Here is a 17,059-nt window from a genome sequence, read left to right on the forward strand (position 1 = left end):
ATTTCATGCTACTTTTCACGCATATACACTGTGTCTCCCTCACTCCACTTACAATGGAGTTTAAGCTTCTTGGTGGCGGATATGTGCCTTATGCAATGTTGTGATTCCACGCAGCCCTCGAGAGGATGCACGGCACAAAACAGGATCCAGCACTTAGAGAAGTTGCTCTATCTGCAGCTCGGGCTACATAAGTGAGTTGTGGATGTCACTCAGATTGTATGTACTATTTGCAATTCAATGTGAGCTCTTAGGAAAATAGCTCTTATTAGGCAGGGATTTTTGTGAATCATTAACAGGCAGCAGCAGGACTAGGGATTAATTTTAAGAATATTTCTGCTATAAAATTCAAAGGCTTTCTTAACCAAAATATGTATATCCCAGACAAGTGCACCTGTTGATCATCATAATGACCACAGCTGAATTTTAAAATTCATCCCTTAGTTAGAAAGATATGTGAAGCCTTGCCACTTCAAGTGTGAGCCAGAGACCAACAGCGTGGTTCAACCCGGCAGCTTATTAGAAATGCAGAATATCAGTATACCCTTCAGACCCAGTGAATCAGATCTGCACTTTAACAAATATACACAATGGACGTTTAGAAGCTCCAGTCCAAATGTTTAAATGGATATTTATTAAATTTTAAATATTCATTTGATTCCATTTATTTGGACATATATTTATGTCTGGATATATTATGTCCATCTATTTATTAAATGGGTACATAGTTTAGTATATTTAGTAGGATTGAAAACCTGAAAGTTAATTGAATGTAATATAAACATAAAATTAAAAAGGAATCTAAATAACATATCAAATCACTGTTTCTTACATTTTGCCTTCAGCTTTCCAAAAAGCAGCACAGAAAGATTGTTCAGGAATGGGGAACACCAGCTATCTAGTGGTTAGTAAAATTCCTCTTCTCATTAAAAAATGAAGAAAAACACTGAATATGGACATGACAGGGTTGGAAGTTGAGTGGTAGCTTCCCAGGTGGGGCTCATGAAATCCAAACCGTTTGATTCAAGTCTTCAAGGGAAAGAGAAGCTTGTCTATAACCTCTGAGGGGAGATCCAGAAGACCCCTGAAAAGAGGAGAAATATGGTCTTCCTGCCACACTGACACCCTTAATTATGGCTTTTGAGCTTTTGATGTTCTGACACATAAATAGCTAAAAATTTGCTTTTTCATTTTGTGCACTTGTAAGTTGGAAATGTCATCAAGTTTCATCAAGATTGAAATGGGGTCCAATTTGCTAAAAATGCCTCATGCATAAGGAAGTTGTGTGCTCTCTTCCACATGGGAGTCAGCCTGCACAGTACATTATGCACCTCGAGCTGGAAAGATCTCGATATGCCACTCAAATACTGAGGAGGGAGCAGCCACACGTCAGGGTCTTTGTCCTTTCAGGGGGAGGGGTGCTCTTAACCCTCAAATATTCAATCCCCCAATAAAACAGTTCTGTGTACTCTCTATATACAAGTACTGTGTATAAATTATGCAATACACAGACTGCTTCCTCTGATTCGTAATTTCTGAAACAAAGACCTTTGTTCTGCCATAGTGCACCCCCAAACAAAGGCAGGCAAGCCAGTGGCAAAAATAACTGCTGTTTTATATTCCTTTTACCTTTAACAAAGCATAAAAGCAATAACTTCTTTCTTAAACAGTGGGAAAGCAAAGTGACTTAGTCCAAGGAAAGATCACGTCCTTAGAATTTCACCTCATCTTTTTCACTGGGATTCCATTTCCCTTGATTCTGTCAAGAATCTCTCTGAGATTCTAGGTCTAGTAACAAACTTTGACAAGTGTTTGAGTCAGTCTCCTAGAGAAGTGTTAGTGACTCAGTCATGTCCAGTTGTTTGCAAACCGATGGACTGTAACCCATGAGGGTCCTCGGTACATGGAATTCTCTGGGCAAAAATACTGGTGTGGGTAACCATTCCCTTCTCTAGGGTATTTTCCCACTAAGGGATTGAACCCTAGTCTCCTGCACTGCAAGCAGATTCATTACCATCTTAGCCACCAGGGAAGCCCCACTCTCCTGGGCAGACAAATTTTTATTTACTTCTGCAATATTGATTCTTTTTCCTCCTGCTCTTTCTCTGAATCCACACATAATCACTATTTTATATACTCATCATGTGATTCAGGATACTGAGAACCTACAGCAAAGAGTCTGCTGCCCAGTAATTCACATTGAAAGGAACAAGATCATAAAGTTGTCAGATCATTTCCCACTGGGACCCCATATCTGAAAAACAGGAACCTGGAAAGCAGGCTTTCCAACCCACCCACAGTCAAAGATATGCACCCAAGGTGTTGGCATATGGCTTGATGTACTACCAAAATTTCTGTGAAACTCTTGTTGCATCCAAAAACTCCTTACAATTCATTTTATTTCTCAATGTATCTGTTTATTTTAAAGATTTTCTAAAAATATTTTAAGCTCCGTGCCACAAAGTATAATTGGCATTTCTTAAAGGTTCCTCATGCTTCCAAATACAGCCTGACCCAGCTCTTCCTACCATGGGATTGCTCATACCCTCGTCTCCACACTGAAAATAAAAGGTCTGAGTGATCACAATAGTTTTAAATGTTACATTTTACCCAGTGCTTTTACGTTGATCAGCATCATCAAAACATTAATAGCCAACATTAATTACATACATACTGTATGTCAGGTATTATGGGAACTCTTTACACACACACTCTCATTTAACAGTTAAAATATTCCTATAAGCCAGCACTGTTTACTTCTCAATGTACAGATATGGAAACTGAGGCTTAGAAAAGTTAAATAACTAGTACTTAGTTCCACAGCCAATAAAATCTGGATTTTGATGATTCCTACAGTTGGTGAAATGAAATCCCTGTGCCCAACACACCATGAGGCCAAACACCACCAACACGTCAGAGTTGCGAACAGTTAAAGGTTTACTGAGGGCCCTGCAAGGAGATGGATGGCTCCTGCCTTAAAAACCCCAAACTCCCCAAAAGCTTTCAGGAAAGTCCTTTCATAGGAAAGGTGAGGGAGGGGTATGGTAAGTTCCTGCAAAGTTCTTGCTGTGAGAGCCTTTGTTCTTGAGGTGAGTCATGGTCAGGGCACAAATGATCCCGTAAATCGCCACCAAACAAAAGTTATTCTCTGTTCTGACAAGAAAGGGCAAGGATCTCAAGGCACAACTTTTAACCTCTGAGGCCCAGGTCCTGGCTGAGAGAATGCAGATCTCAGCTAGCAGCTCCCTCAGGGCCAGTCCTCAGGCCCCGCCACTGCTGAGGGAGTCAGGCAACCAGGACCTTCCAGGCCCTCGGGTTACTCAGGCTGCCCACACAGTGGGGGCAAGTCCCACAGACCATGTTCCAAGCAGACAACTGCTGCCTCTAGGCCTCAGAGGTAAGGATGGGGGAGAGGTTCACCATGGCCTCAAGGTCTGGGCCTGGCTAGTGGGCGGACTTGGCAGGGGCTCTGGAACCCTGCAGGACACATCCCCCATCCCGTTCCCTGGGCCTTCAGCTCACCCAGTGGCCAGGGGCCAGGGGAGCTAGAGAGCTAGGGAGAAGGCCAGGACCCATCTCTTACCTCACTCTCTACCTCAGGACCACAGCTGTGCTGACTGTTGACAGACTAGCCCAGTAGGTACTTTTTTAACAGTTGGTCTCTTGGGGGAGGGGCCTACTGTAGCACCAACCAGTGGCTGAGTGGGACCACTCACCTTCACTCTTTGACAGATGCTCACTTGGGGGAGGGGCCCATTACCAAGCCAACCAGTGGCAGAGTATGACCATTAATAGTCCCAAGGTAACCTTCCTGGCAACAGTACATGAACCGTGAACTTCCAGATGTTCAAGCTGAATTTAGAAGAGGCAGAAGAATCAGAGATCAAATTGCCAACATCTGTTGGATCACCAAAAAAGCTAGAGAGTTCCAGAAAAACATCTATTTCTGCTTTATTGACTATGCCAAAGCCTTTGACTGTGTGGATCACAATAAACTGTGGAAAATTCTAAAAGAGATGGGAATACCAGACTACCTGACCTGCCTCTTGAGAAACCTGTATGCAGGTCAGGCAGCAACAGTTAGAACTGGACATGGAACAATAGACTGGTTCCAAATCAAGAAAGGAATATGTCAAGACTGTATATTGTCACCCTGCTTATTTAACTTATATGCAGAGTACATCATGAGAAATGCTGGGCTGGATGAAGCATAAGTTGGAATCAAGATTGCCAAGAGAAATATCAATAACCTCAGATATGCAGATGACACCACTCTTATGGCAGAAAGTGAAGAAGAACTAAAGAACCTCTTGATGAAAGTGAAAGGAGAGTGAAAAAGTTGGCTTAAATCTCAACAGTCTGAAAACTATGATCATGGCATCCGGTCTCATAACTTCATGGCAAATAGATGGGGAAACAGTGGAAACAGTCACAGACTATTTGGGGGGGGGGGCTCCAAGATCACTGCAGATGGTGATTGCAGCCATGAAATTAAAAGAGGCTTGCTCCTTGGAAGAAAAGCTATGACCAACCTAGACAGCTTATTAAAAAGCAGAGACATTACTTTGCCAACAAAGGTCCATCTTGTCAAAGCTATGGTTTTTCCAGTAGTCGTGTGTGGATGTGAGATTTGGACTATAAAGAAAGCTGAGCACCAAAGAAGTGATGCTTTTGAACTATGGTATTGGAAAAGACTCTTAAGAGTCCCTTGGACTGCAAGGAGATCCAACCAGTCCATCCTAAAGGAAATCAGTCCTGAATATTCATTGGAAGGACTGATGCTGAAGCTGAAACTCCAATACTTTGGCCACCTGATGCAAAGAAGTGACTCATTTGAAAAGGCCCAGATGCTGGGAAAGATCAAAGGTGGGAGGAGAAGGGAACCACAGAGGATGAGATGGTTGGATGGCATCACTGGCTCAATGGACATGAGTTTGAGTAAGCTCCGGGAGTTGGTGAAGGACAGGGAAGCCTGGTGTGCAGCAGTCCATGGGGTCGCAAAGAGTTGGACATGACTGAGCGACTGAACTGAACTAAACCTTCCTGGCAGTGCTGCAGTCCATGGGGTTGCAAAGAGTCAGGTGTGACTGGGTGACTGAGCAACAGCAACAGCAAACCTTCACCTGGCAATGGGGCGCCACAGGCCGCATGCTACGGGTTATGCATGGCCACACTCTTGTTACACTATGACATACTGTCTGTTCATATTTGTTTTTCACACTACTTGCAGAGACTTTATCAGACTCGCACATTCAAAAGAGGAAACCAATACTTCCAGTTTCCCATCATATACTGAATAAGCAGCAGAAGTATCAGTTCAATATCTTCTGACTTTAAGAGCTTCCATTCTACCACAGCTGCTCGTATCATTTCCAGTTTCACATTTCTAGAAATCATGACAGAAAAAAGCTTAAATGAGTCAACGGAACACGAGGAAACTTGGAGTCCTTATTTTCATGTAAATCGTCTCCGAATGAAGGTCAAGACATAAAGATTCAATGACCTTAATTGTAAAAGAATTAGAAATTCCATTAGTAACTATCACAATTTAATAATGTTCATTTTTTCTAAGAATGGGTGATAGTTACAGGAAATTATAGCTACCTCTTAATTTCTAAGACTGTTTTTTCAAACGCACTTTCCTAGTTAAAGATTAGGTGGCTTTTTCAGCTGCCAATAACAAAAAGGTTGAGAAAAAAAAAAAATTTGCTATTAAGAAGTTTCCTATCTTCAGACTGCTTCTAACAGGAATGCACAGTGGTAAGTTCCCTGTCCCTAGAGAAACAGGCAGAAACTAGACAAACTTGTCAAGGATGGGACAGAAGAGACTCACAATCTTTTCGGTTGACAGACTTTTTGAGACTGTCATAACATTGAGAATGTCATGGACATTTTCCCCACAAAAACACAGAGGTGTGCAAAATTCTGCATACACTGGGGTAAGAGGCTTTGCTCTGCCATGTCTATATGGCAGGAAATCTCTTAGTCTGCAATGACTTCATAAGTACAGGTATAGAAAACAATATGTTGACTGGGCAGGTTTTCCATGGGCTTTGGCTCATCTCCCTCCCTCCCTCCCTCCCTCAACCAGGTTTCCAAATACCTATGGAAAAAAGCAGTTGCAACATGGCATATTTTGTATGGCCTACCAGATGATTTATTTATTTATTTTTATTTGTTCAACCAAGAGCTATCACATAAAAAGATTTCTAGGTTCTGATGAATAAAATCAGAGGTTCAAGGTAACCATGGGCATTTCAAGAAAACACCCATTTGCTGAAGCTGAGTGAAGACCAAACCATGCCTTTAGATGAGGCCGGGCCAGTTTGTCATAGCCCTTATCACCATCTACTGTCATCCTCAGCCTGATTTACTAATTTATGTTTCTTATTTCACTATGCATTTCAGCTTGTGATCCCTGAAAGAGAAAAATCTTTTTTGGTCCAAAGTTTTCCAAACTGGCCCTCAAAGCAGCTGGCATGCTTCTGTTTAACCAGTGTCTCTCAACAGAGATACACATAGTACTTAAGGGAGGGGAAAGAGTGAGCTTAGGGCCAAATCAAACATAGGAGAAGATAAACCTTTGACAAAAGTCTAAGGAACAACCAAATAGACACATTAATTTTCAGTCCACATGCCCATTTTCTCCTGATGACCAGAAAGAGGTGGTCACCTCCTGATGACCACTTAGCAAGCTTTTAGAGACCAGAGACAAGGTGCAGTTCTTTCAACCAGAAGCTTTCTCTCCAAGCCCACTGACTATGAGCTTGAACTTGGAGCTGTTCATACAGAAACAGGAAAAGATTCTCCCTCCTTTGCCCAATTCACCTTGTGTAACAGAGCCCTCAGCTCACTGATCAAGGACAGAGGAAGGATCTGGAAAAAAGGTAGGGACCTGAAAAGGAGATGCTTCTCCAGGGGCGTTTCCACTAAAATACAAATTCAGATTCCCAAAAAACTCCAGGGGCACCTACAGAAATGATTACAAATAGTCCTCCAATTTCATAGAACTTTCATGTCAGTACATTAGACATTGACAATTTCAACAGAGTGTTTGGATGGCAGATTCAAGTGTTTTTACATCATGCGATGAGCAGACATCTGCGGCAGTTTCATGATGATTTAGTTACATTCTCTGGATAGCAGCACATGGCCACTGATTTAAGAGGTGTTACTGTTTCTTGGATCTTCCACATTGCAGGCAGACTCTTTACCATCTCTTTACCCTGAGCCATCAGGGAAGGTTGGTTCTTACCTTATCATTACTAAGAAGACAGAGGAGCAGAGAAAGATGAAATGCTGATGGCAGTAATAAAAATTGTAGATCTGATCACCTTAATTATAGAATCACTAAACAGCATTTCACCTCAACTGAATGCTCACTGGTCTCAGCTGTATATTAACTCTGAAGGCAAAGACCTAATTTCAGAACATATAGGAAATACTGAAAATACATCAAAGAGAGAAACCAATGTCTGTAATTAGAAAACTGATCATTTATTTCTAATACTCTAGCATTGGAAAGCTGCCAGAACTTCATAATTTGTATTATAAATTCTCATGACTTGTAAGCAGTAGTCAACTTTTCCATCTTCTCCATTTTACATTTGCAGGAAGGCATTAAATACCATAGAATTATAATTTTAGTTTTGTTATTAATTGAGTTTTCAGTTTAATTCAAGCCACATAACCATTTCTGGTCTGTTTTTTCCTCTGTCAAATGAGGCATTCTATCATCCCAGAGATACTGGAAGGAAAAGATGCAATAATGGATATCTAAATGTTTGGAAAAGGCAAAGTAAGATACTACTCAGATATAAAGTGCTAGCAAGGCATGAGCGTGTTATGTAGACAACGCTTGTTGTCTCACATAAGAACCTAACTAATGGGTTGCAGCTGCTCTCCCAGTTTCACTATGCTGCCCAGGACAAGAAGAAGAAACATGCTGGAAACGTGGTAAAGAAAGACAAACTTCCAGTGAAAAAATCTGGTGGTAAGCCCCAAAAAGTAGTAGTAGTCCAAAGGCAAAGTCTGGGACAAGCTCAATAACCTAGTCTTGTTTGACAAAACAAATATGACAAAACTCTGTAGAGAAGTTCCCAACTGTAAGTTTATAACTCTAGCTGTCGTCTCTGAGAGACTGAAGATCCGTGGTTCCCTGGCCAGGGCAGCCTTTCAGGAACCCCTTAGTAAAGGACTTATTAAACTGGTTTCAAAGCACAGAGTTCAAGTAATTCACGCCAGAAACACCAAGGATGGAGATGCCCCAGCTGCTAGTGAAGATGCATGAACAGGGCCCACCGATGTTACATTTTGAAAAAAAAAGAAAAAGCTTTATTAAATAAAAAGATAACTCATAAAAAATTACCTTTTTGTCACAAAGACATGAAGACATATTTATTTTATTTTACTCTAAAATCTTCTTTTAAAACTCCTTAAGTTCTCTTTTCATTAAACATTCCCCCTAATAGTCTCCCAGGTAACACAATCAAGATGCAATTTAGAAAACAAGTGATTATAAACACTTAATATTCATTTACTTCTTCCATCCTGTCATTTGTTATTGTAGCATTTATAGCTTTAAATATTAGTCCCATCGTATTTAGAACAACATTGGGAAGCGCTGCTCATTTATCTACTTAAGAAAGGCAATTTGGAGGAGGGGTAGCTAGAGTGATAGCAATTTGTCATTAACAGCAGTTCTAATTAAATAACCTCATCTACACACAACTGCACCATCTTGTGCATTTTCCCTAAGACTAAGTATCTTCTAAACCATAATAATCCACCAGATCAAAAATTCAGCTGCTTATGAAAGTGAGAAAATAGTGATTTACATGTTACACTTTAAAAGCTTCATCAAAGCTGTAATAATTTTGTTGGCTAAACAATGTGATTCTTGAAATTAATAAGAATTTATAAATATGAACAATATGTACCCTGAGGAGAATATGATTTAACAAGGAACTGATAAATCCTGTTGGGCAAATAATCTGCATACTAAAATCTGTGTAATGGAGACAGGAAATTAAATAGTGAAACGTGTAAATAATACACAGTTTGGTGTGTTGGGTCTTTTTCCTCCCCTTAGTTGGGTTAAATCCCAGCTTCACAATAATAGATGTCCCAGTGCAGGTCCTGGTCATTCATAAAAGAAAGAAAACAGAGTAAACTGACACGTATCCCAAATACAGATTCACACTAGGTAGGAAATAGAAAGTTGTTTGATAAGCTCCATTTGGAATAGCTATTTGGTAAAGAATGGAGGAAAATAGCTGTGGAATTTTTTTCTAGACTTCCATATCTGCATTTGGAGCTCTTTCCTCTCAATTGAATAAGTGTCTTTGAAAATTGGAATCAATGTTGCAGGTCCAAAAGACCATGGTGATATGGAATTCAATGAAAATACTGCCAAGGCTAAATTAATTAGAATATTTATATAGGACCTGAAATCTGTAGACAAGTGTTTTTGGTAGGCCATTCAGGAAGATGTTACCAGAACTAGGTGACTAGGTGGCAAAGTCATCAGATATTATTTTCTTCTTCATAATAATTATTTCTGGGAGGAGAAAACCTAAAAGTTCTTCCCCAGTCTGCACAGGGCAGGCACGGTGCAAGGACAGATGCAAGGCATGGTGCAGGGAGGCAAAAACTTTCTGAAAGATTGGGCTGTCAAGACTGATGTCAGCCAAGCAAGGAGCAGTTAGTTACATGCACTTTAAGCAGAGGAAACAGCATAAGCAAGAATCTGAAGGGACGAAGCTTATGTGCCAAAGCATAAATAAGAGGTGCAAAATGTTTGAAAATAAAAATTTAGGAGAAAAGGAGGCAAAATTACCTGTTTGTATTTTCCATGCTAAGAATTTTAGAAAATTTTAACCTGAACGCATTGAAGAACAAGCTTAAAGAAGATATGAGTAATATTGGCAAAATGTATAATTGACAAATGGTTGGTATCCTGAATATATAAAGAACACTTACCAATCAATAAAAAGAAATCCAGGTGAAACATGGACAAAAGCTACAGACAGGCAATTTCCAAAGTACAAAGCCTAAATGATTACAAAAAGACACTTACAAAGATGTTTTGTTTGGTAGTAATCAGGAAAATAAAAATTAAAACATAAAAAGGTATCATTTTAAATCCATCAGACATAAAAATCTGACAATACCAAGTAAAATGAAATACGGAGCAGTCAGAACTCTCATACACTATTAATGTGCACACTGGTATAACATTCTACAGAAAAAGCAATAGTTAATAACAGTTTAAGATATCGATACCATTTGATCCTACATTCCCTTCCTTGTAATATATCTTAGAAATGTCTCACATCATATATAAATATTTGTAAGTACCATTATAGGAGCAGTATTTATATTCAAAAAATATAAATCACTTAAACATCAACAAAAATTGTTTAAAAAGTGTGGCATAATCAGAGTGAAATATTAAACTGCAATGAAAATGAACCAGAGCCACATATATCAAGGGTGAAATCTCCTAAAATAAAATACTGAGGAAAAAAAAGAAAAAACAAGTTGCAGAAAGATATATACCTTATGATGTCAGTAATATAAACTTTTAAAACATGTAACATAATAATCTATACTATTCAGAGATGCATATGTATGCAGTACAATATAAAGATAGACATGGGATGTGGGAATGATCATTGTCACACTTCACAGTAAGGTGTTTTACAAGGTAAGAGCAAAGACCCTGAGAGTTTCTGCTTTTTCTGGTAATATTTTATTTCTAAAGCACAGTGGCAGAGATATGAGAGTTCATTATACTATTTTCTGTACGCATACATGGAATCTAAAATATGATATAAATGAACTTCCATGAAATACAAACAGATTCCCAGACAAAGAGAAGAGACTTGTGGTTGCCAAGGGGGTGGGGGGTGCTGAGAGAGGGAAGGACTGGGAGTTTGGAATTAGCAGATGCAAACTATTATATAGAGAATGGATAAACAACAAAGGCCTACTGTATAGCACAAGGAAATATATTCAATATCCTATAATAAACCATAATGGAAAAGAACATGAAAAAATATATAATATATATTTAAGCAATGACTCATAAGCCCTGCACTTTCCAAAGAGGATTCAGCAAGACACTAACTTGACCTGGACTTGAGTCTCAAGATTAACTCAAGAATTCTATATTCAAAAATATCCACAAATGGTTCAATTTGGCAAAAGAGACACAAACTTAGAGATGGAAAACAAAACAGACAACTCAATTAAAAAGTAATACTAAGTTCCCTATAGGGGCAGGGATGGGGACACGATTTAACCTTTCAACCCCTTGATCCATATTTATTATGTGGTGATAATAATACAGGGGATGTTGTGAGGATTAATAAATTCATTTCTCAAGCTTTGTAGATAAAACTGTGCTCCATAAGTACTTTATTTTAAGAACTATGAAATGGTTTGTTTATGCCAGTGTCCTATGCAGCCATTCTGTAAACCTTATCTCCCAGTTCTGGGTTTTGAGATGAATATGGGGTCTTTTAAATAATTGCTAGTAACCTTTGAGGATTATGCATTTTAAGCACTGGTTCACAATGAATATGTGACCGGATATATGTCACACAAGAGAAAGTCAAAAATATAATCCCTGAGAGGTTAACGACACAAATTGTATTTAGAGTTTCAATTTGCTACAGTAATTGCAAACACTTTAGTATAAGTGACTTTGGCCTTCCTACCCAGTGTTTGCCAATACAAAGCCATCCTGATTACGGGTCTATCAGAAGGAAGTGAGGGTTTGAACCAGAAGGCAGTAAGCAAAGCTGTAAAATTCAATGGAAATATACACACTATGCTCTTCATAAAGATAATTAAAGAAGTTTTTGAGTAGTTTTCCTAGAAGCAGGCAATAAAGTGTTAGTCGCTGAGTCATGTCCAACTCTTTGCAACCCCATGGACCATAGCCCACCAGGCTCCTCTGTCCATGGAATTCTCCAGACAAGAATACTGGAGTGGGTTGCCATTTCCTCCTCCAGGGGATCTTCCCAACCTAGGGATCAAACCCAGGTCTTCTGCATCACAGGCAGATTCTTTACCATCTGAGCCACCGAGAAGCCCCTAGAAGCAGGTAATAGTTTATCCCAATTCATCCACACTTTCTTGCCTAGCCCCCTTCTGGAAAAATAGAGCACAAAGTTGGAATAAAGTTGGCCCACTTTCAATAAAAGCAATTTTGAACCAAAAATTCTGGCAATTTTATGATAATTTTAGATGCATTCATTCATCCCACAATTATGTACCAGAGGAATGCTTTTTATACTTGTCTTTTAGCAGCCACATTAATACCCGTGGTTAGGTACTTACTAGTATTCTAGGCACTTACTATATATATTCTCATTTAATCCTCACAACACCACCTAGGAACTATCACTGTCCACACTTTATAGGTGAGGAAACTGAGGGTAAGAGAAATTTAGGAAAATTAAGAAATTAGTGTGGCCCAAGATTCCACCACTGGTAACTGGCCTAAATGGGTGTTGAACCTCCTTTTTAACCATGATGCACATAGTTTTAACTTGATTCACAGCAACAAGTACAAAGTGTACACTGCGATGGGTTCTACAAAGACAAGGTATGTGGTCTTAAGACAGGTTAAATGAGATTTAAACCAACCTGGCAGTAGGAGACACTTGAGCTGAAATCCGAAAGATGACTAAGACTTTATTCGAGAGAGACAAGAATTCCAGGGAGCAAGAAGAAGAAATGACAAGGGCCCTTTGGCAGGAAGGTAGGACTAAAGGCAGAGAAGAGAAATGAGATCACGGGGGTAGAGATGAGACATCGAGGAGAGATTGAGAGAGAGCAGAGATGCCAGACAACACGGAGCATCCATACCATATGAGGGAGCTTTGTCTGTTAAGATCAGTAGGTGGAATAGCACTGGAGGTGTTTAACAAGGATGGGAGGGAGTAGGAGGCTCACATGAGCATATCCACTTTTTGAGATGATCTAGACTCTAGAACAGGTTTCCAAAGCGGCTCAGTGGTAAAGAATCCATCTGCCGATGCAGGAGATGTGGGTTTGATCCCTGGATCAGGAAGATCCCCTGGAGGAGAAAATGGTAACCCACTCCAGATTCTTGCCTGGGAAAATTCCATGGACAGAGGAGCATGGTGGGCTATAGTCCACGGGGTTGCAAAGAGTCAGATACAACTGAGCACAAACACACACACATACACACAGAGAGAACAGACTGAAAGGAGTCCAGAAAAGATGTCTGAGGCTATTAGATAGGTTCAGTTCAGTTCAGTCACTCAGTCATGTCTACCTCTTTACGACCCCATAGACTGCAACACGCAGGCTTCCCTGTCCATCACCAACTCCCAGAGCTTGCTCAAACTCATGTCCAATGAGTCGGTAATGCCATCCAACCATCTCATCCTCTGTTGTCCCCATCTCCTCCTGCCTTTGCTCTTTCCCAGCATCAAGGTCTTTTCAAATGAGTCAGTTCTTCACATCAGGTGGCCAAAGTATTGGAGTTTCAGCTTCAGCATCAGTGGTTCCAATGAATATTCAGGACTGATTTCCTTTAGGATGGACTGGTTGGATCTCCTTGCAGTCCAAGGGACTCTCCAGAGTCTTCTTCAGCACCACAGTTCAAAAGCATCAATTCTTCGGCACTCAGCTTTCTTTATAGTCCAACTCTTACATGCATATGTGACTATTGGAAAAACCACAGATTTGACTAGACAGACCTTTGTTGGCAAAGTAGACTGGTTCAGGTGAGAGATAATGGTGGTGACCTCATCAAGGAGCTGCTGGTGGGGATGGCAGGGAACTGGCACAACTGAGACCTACTTAGGAGATGAAAAGCACCAGGGATTGGAAAAAGGGACGAAAAGAGGAGATCAAGGACAAGCAACTCTTAGGTTTCACTCATGTACAGTCTGAATCTTATACAACGTGCACCAACTACGGGCTGATGGTTACATGATTCTCAAAGTAAAAAGCAGTGCCTCAGGAAAAGTTAGCCCCTAGAGTCAGGTTTGTGGTTTCCCCATATATCACAACATAAAACATAAAAAAACTTACTAGAGGTTAGGGGCTGCAAAACATCCCCCAAAGGCACCTAAGGGCTTTGACTGAGGACTTCAATCATTCATTTAAAAATCAAATAGCTTTGGTTTTAGAAAACAGATATTTTTCATGAATAGGATAATCTGGTTTTGCTCCAGGCATCATTTCAAACATTCTCTGGAGAAGTACTTCTGAGTCTCAGTTTGCATCTCTAAAGAACCAATGAGATCTGTGCCCTCTCCACCCCACCACGTGGGCTGAATGGCACCTCATGGACCCAAATCCTTTCTTTCATGACTGTCCAGGACTCTTCTCTGGGCCTGATATCGAAAATGTTCACCCCGCACATAGTGGGCAGGACATTTCTGAATGTCACACTGAGAGGAGCCCACAGTGTACTAGCTAACCAAGAAATCAACTTAAAGATATCTTCTTTCTTTCAGAAAGTGGTTATAGTGCAAGTCTAATACAGAGGAGGTTATCTTGATTCCAAGCAACTAAGCCAAGTCCTGTCTTCAGACATAAAGATATACAATTCAAGTCAGTGGCAATTAAGGCAGCACAATCCTCTAGAGTCTTATGGCTAGTCCAGAGCATTTCTCTAGCTTCTATTTAGTTTTTGTTGCTTCAATTTCCTTATCTGCACAATGGGTATAATAACAGTCAACGAGAATTGAAAGACGTAATCAATGAATGATACACTGTCTCCAGAATATGTTCTTCATAAATGTCCATCATTATGATTATGCCCCATCTGATGATATTCAGAAAATTAGGTGAGAACATAGATGTCAGAGAAAAGATAGCCCTTAGCTATAGGCGTTTCAGGCTTCTCTGGTGGCTCAGCGGTCAAGAATCCTCCTGCAAAGCAGGAGACACAGGTTCAAGACATGGGTTCAAGACGTGGTCCAAGCCATGGGTCGGGAAGATGCCCTAGAGCAGGAAATGGCAACCCACACCAGTACTCGTGCCTGGGAAATCCCATGGACAGAGGAGCCTGGTGGGCTATAGTCCATGGGAATGCAAAAGGTAGGACATGACTTAGTGACTAAACCACTACCTCCACCAAAGGAATGTCACACTCTAGTGAAAGAGACAGGGACCAAAGGAAGGCGTTTAATGAGAAAAATCAGGGGAAAAACCTTGCCAGGCCCCTAACCCTCTGTCCCCTTGCTCCTCACAGTTTTTTCACTATGCCAGTCCTAGGAGGGTCCTGGCACAAATCTGCAGAAGAAAATTTGAAGAACATTGATCTTGTTAAAAAAAAAAAAAAATTCTGGACAATGCATCCAGAGGCTCTTGCCTAAGAACTTGATGAGACAGACCACTAAATTTGGCTGTCTCATGCCACCATTCCACAAATGCCAGGGTCACAAATCTCACCTACACACAAAAGCAGATTTGTATTTATTGTTGTTGTTCAGGCACTATATCAGTGTCCAACTCTTTGCAAGCCCATGGATTGCAGCACACCAGGCTTCCCAGTCCCTCCCTATCTCCCAGAGTTTGCTCAAAGTCATGTCTGTTGAGTTGATGACGTTATTTAACCATCTCATCTTCTGCTGCCCCCTTCTCTTTTTGCCCTCAATCTTTCCCAGCATGAGGGTCTTTTCCAAAGAGTCAGCTCATCACATCAGGTGGCCAAAGTATTGGAGCTTCACCTTCAGTATGAGTCCTTCCAATGAATATTCAGAGTTGATTTCCTTTAGGACTGACTGATTTGATCTCCTTGCTGACCAAGGGACATTTGCATTGAGGAAAGGATAAAATGAGATGTAAGTGAACAGCCACTGAAAAATAAAAGCAATTAACCCAGTATCCATCTAGTCAAAGCTATGGTTTTTCCAGTAGTCATGCATGGATATAAAAGTTGGACCATAAAGAAAGCTGAGTGACGAAGAATTGATGCTTTTGAACTGTGGTGTTGGTGAAGACTCTTCAGAGTCCCTTGGACTACCAGGAGATCCAACCAGTCCATTCTAAAGGAGATCAGTCCTGGGTGTTCATTGGAAAGACTGATGCTGAACCTCCAATATTTTTGCCACCTGATTCTAAGAACTGACTCAGTGGAAAAGACCCTGATGCTGGGAAAGAGCAAAGGCAGGAGGAGACAGGGACAACAGAGGACGGGATGGTTGGATGGCATCACCGACTCAACGGATATGAGTTTGAGCAAGCTCCGGGAGTTGGTGATGGACAGGGAAGCCTGGTGTGTTGCAGTCCAAGGGGTCGCAAAGAGGTGGACACAACTAAGCCAATGAACTGATACTGAACTGATATTAGGGTTCTCTGATGGCTCATCAGGTAAAGAATCTGCCTGCAAGGCAGGAGATGCAAATCAGTGTCACAAAGAGATGGACACATCTGAGCAACTAAGCACCTACTACATGCTCTGCAATGTGTAGATGAATGCAGAGCAGAATGAGTTTACATGAGGTTCCAGTTTGGGGGCAAAGAATGGTTTTTCTTTGGGTGGGACAAGGAATAGCAGTTTTCAAGCTTAAGAATACAAGGCAAGATAAAATGATAAATGATGTAGTTGAGATGTTCGTTTGATAGGATTTTAGAGCAATTAGAGAGCACTAAGGATAATGCCGTCTGTCCTTTTAAAGGACAGAGTTGGGTCAAGAAAGATGATCCAATGGAAATTAGAGGCTGTTCCAGGGTGCAATCTGAGTGATAAGCCAAAGGTGGAAATGAGGAAGGCAAATTTGCAGGAAACTGGAGTGTCTATTGTGAATCTTAAAAACTTACATATAGCTTTAAAGAAATTTAATTTTTGAAACCCTCACTTAATCATACTTTCATTTCATTGCTTATATTTCAGAACAGGCATGACTGCATTCGGGCAAACTGAGACCAAAAGTTCATTTCCAAAACTAAGCCAAGTAGCACAGTGGAAACAAAGATCTAAAGCCTGGCTAGATATTCACTTTCTCATTTCTAATCTCCTCTTGGATATTATGTTCTCAGGTTCCATGAGGAAAATGGTTGGATGGCA

At 40.5% G+C, this 17,059-nt stretch overlaps 1 protein-coding gene and 1 pseudogene across 49 annotated transcripts in view; one reads left to right on the forward strand and one right to left on the reverse strand.

Annotated features, from left to right (window-relative positions):
- LOC147348250 (uncharacterized) overlaps positions 1-17,059 on the reverse strand; it is an 888,338-nt gene that overhangs the window by 843,480 nt on the left and 27,799 nt on the right. Inside the window, exon 3 of one of the 49 annotated variants that reach the window (XR_015151291.1) lies at positions 9,979-10,049. The exons of the other annotated variants lie outside the window; for them this stretch is intronic. The gene's annotated coding sequence lies outside the window, so the exon portion shown is untranslated. The remainder of the gene's footprint in view (positions 1-9,978; positions 10,050-17,059) is intronic. 49 annotated transcript variants of the gene reach the window in all.
- LOC147348253 (small ribosomal subunit protein eS25 pseudogene) lies at positions 3,220-8,287 on the forward strand (annotated as a pseudogene).

The sequence above is a fragment of the Bos grunniens genome, chromosome 22, assembly GCF_055505025.1.
Source record: "Bos grunniens cultivar Pamir isolate PY7600 chromosome 22, Bosgru_T2T1.0, whole genome shotgun sequence".
Taxonomy (NCBI): domain Eukaryota; kingdom Metazoa; phylum Chordata; class Mammalia; order Artiodactyla; family Bovidae; genus Bos; species Bos grunniens.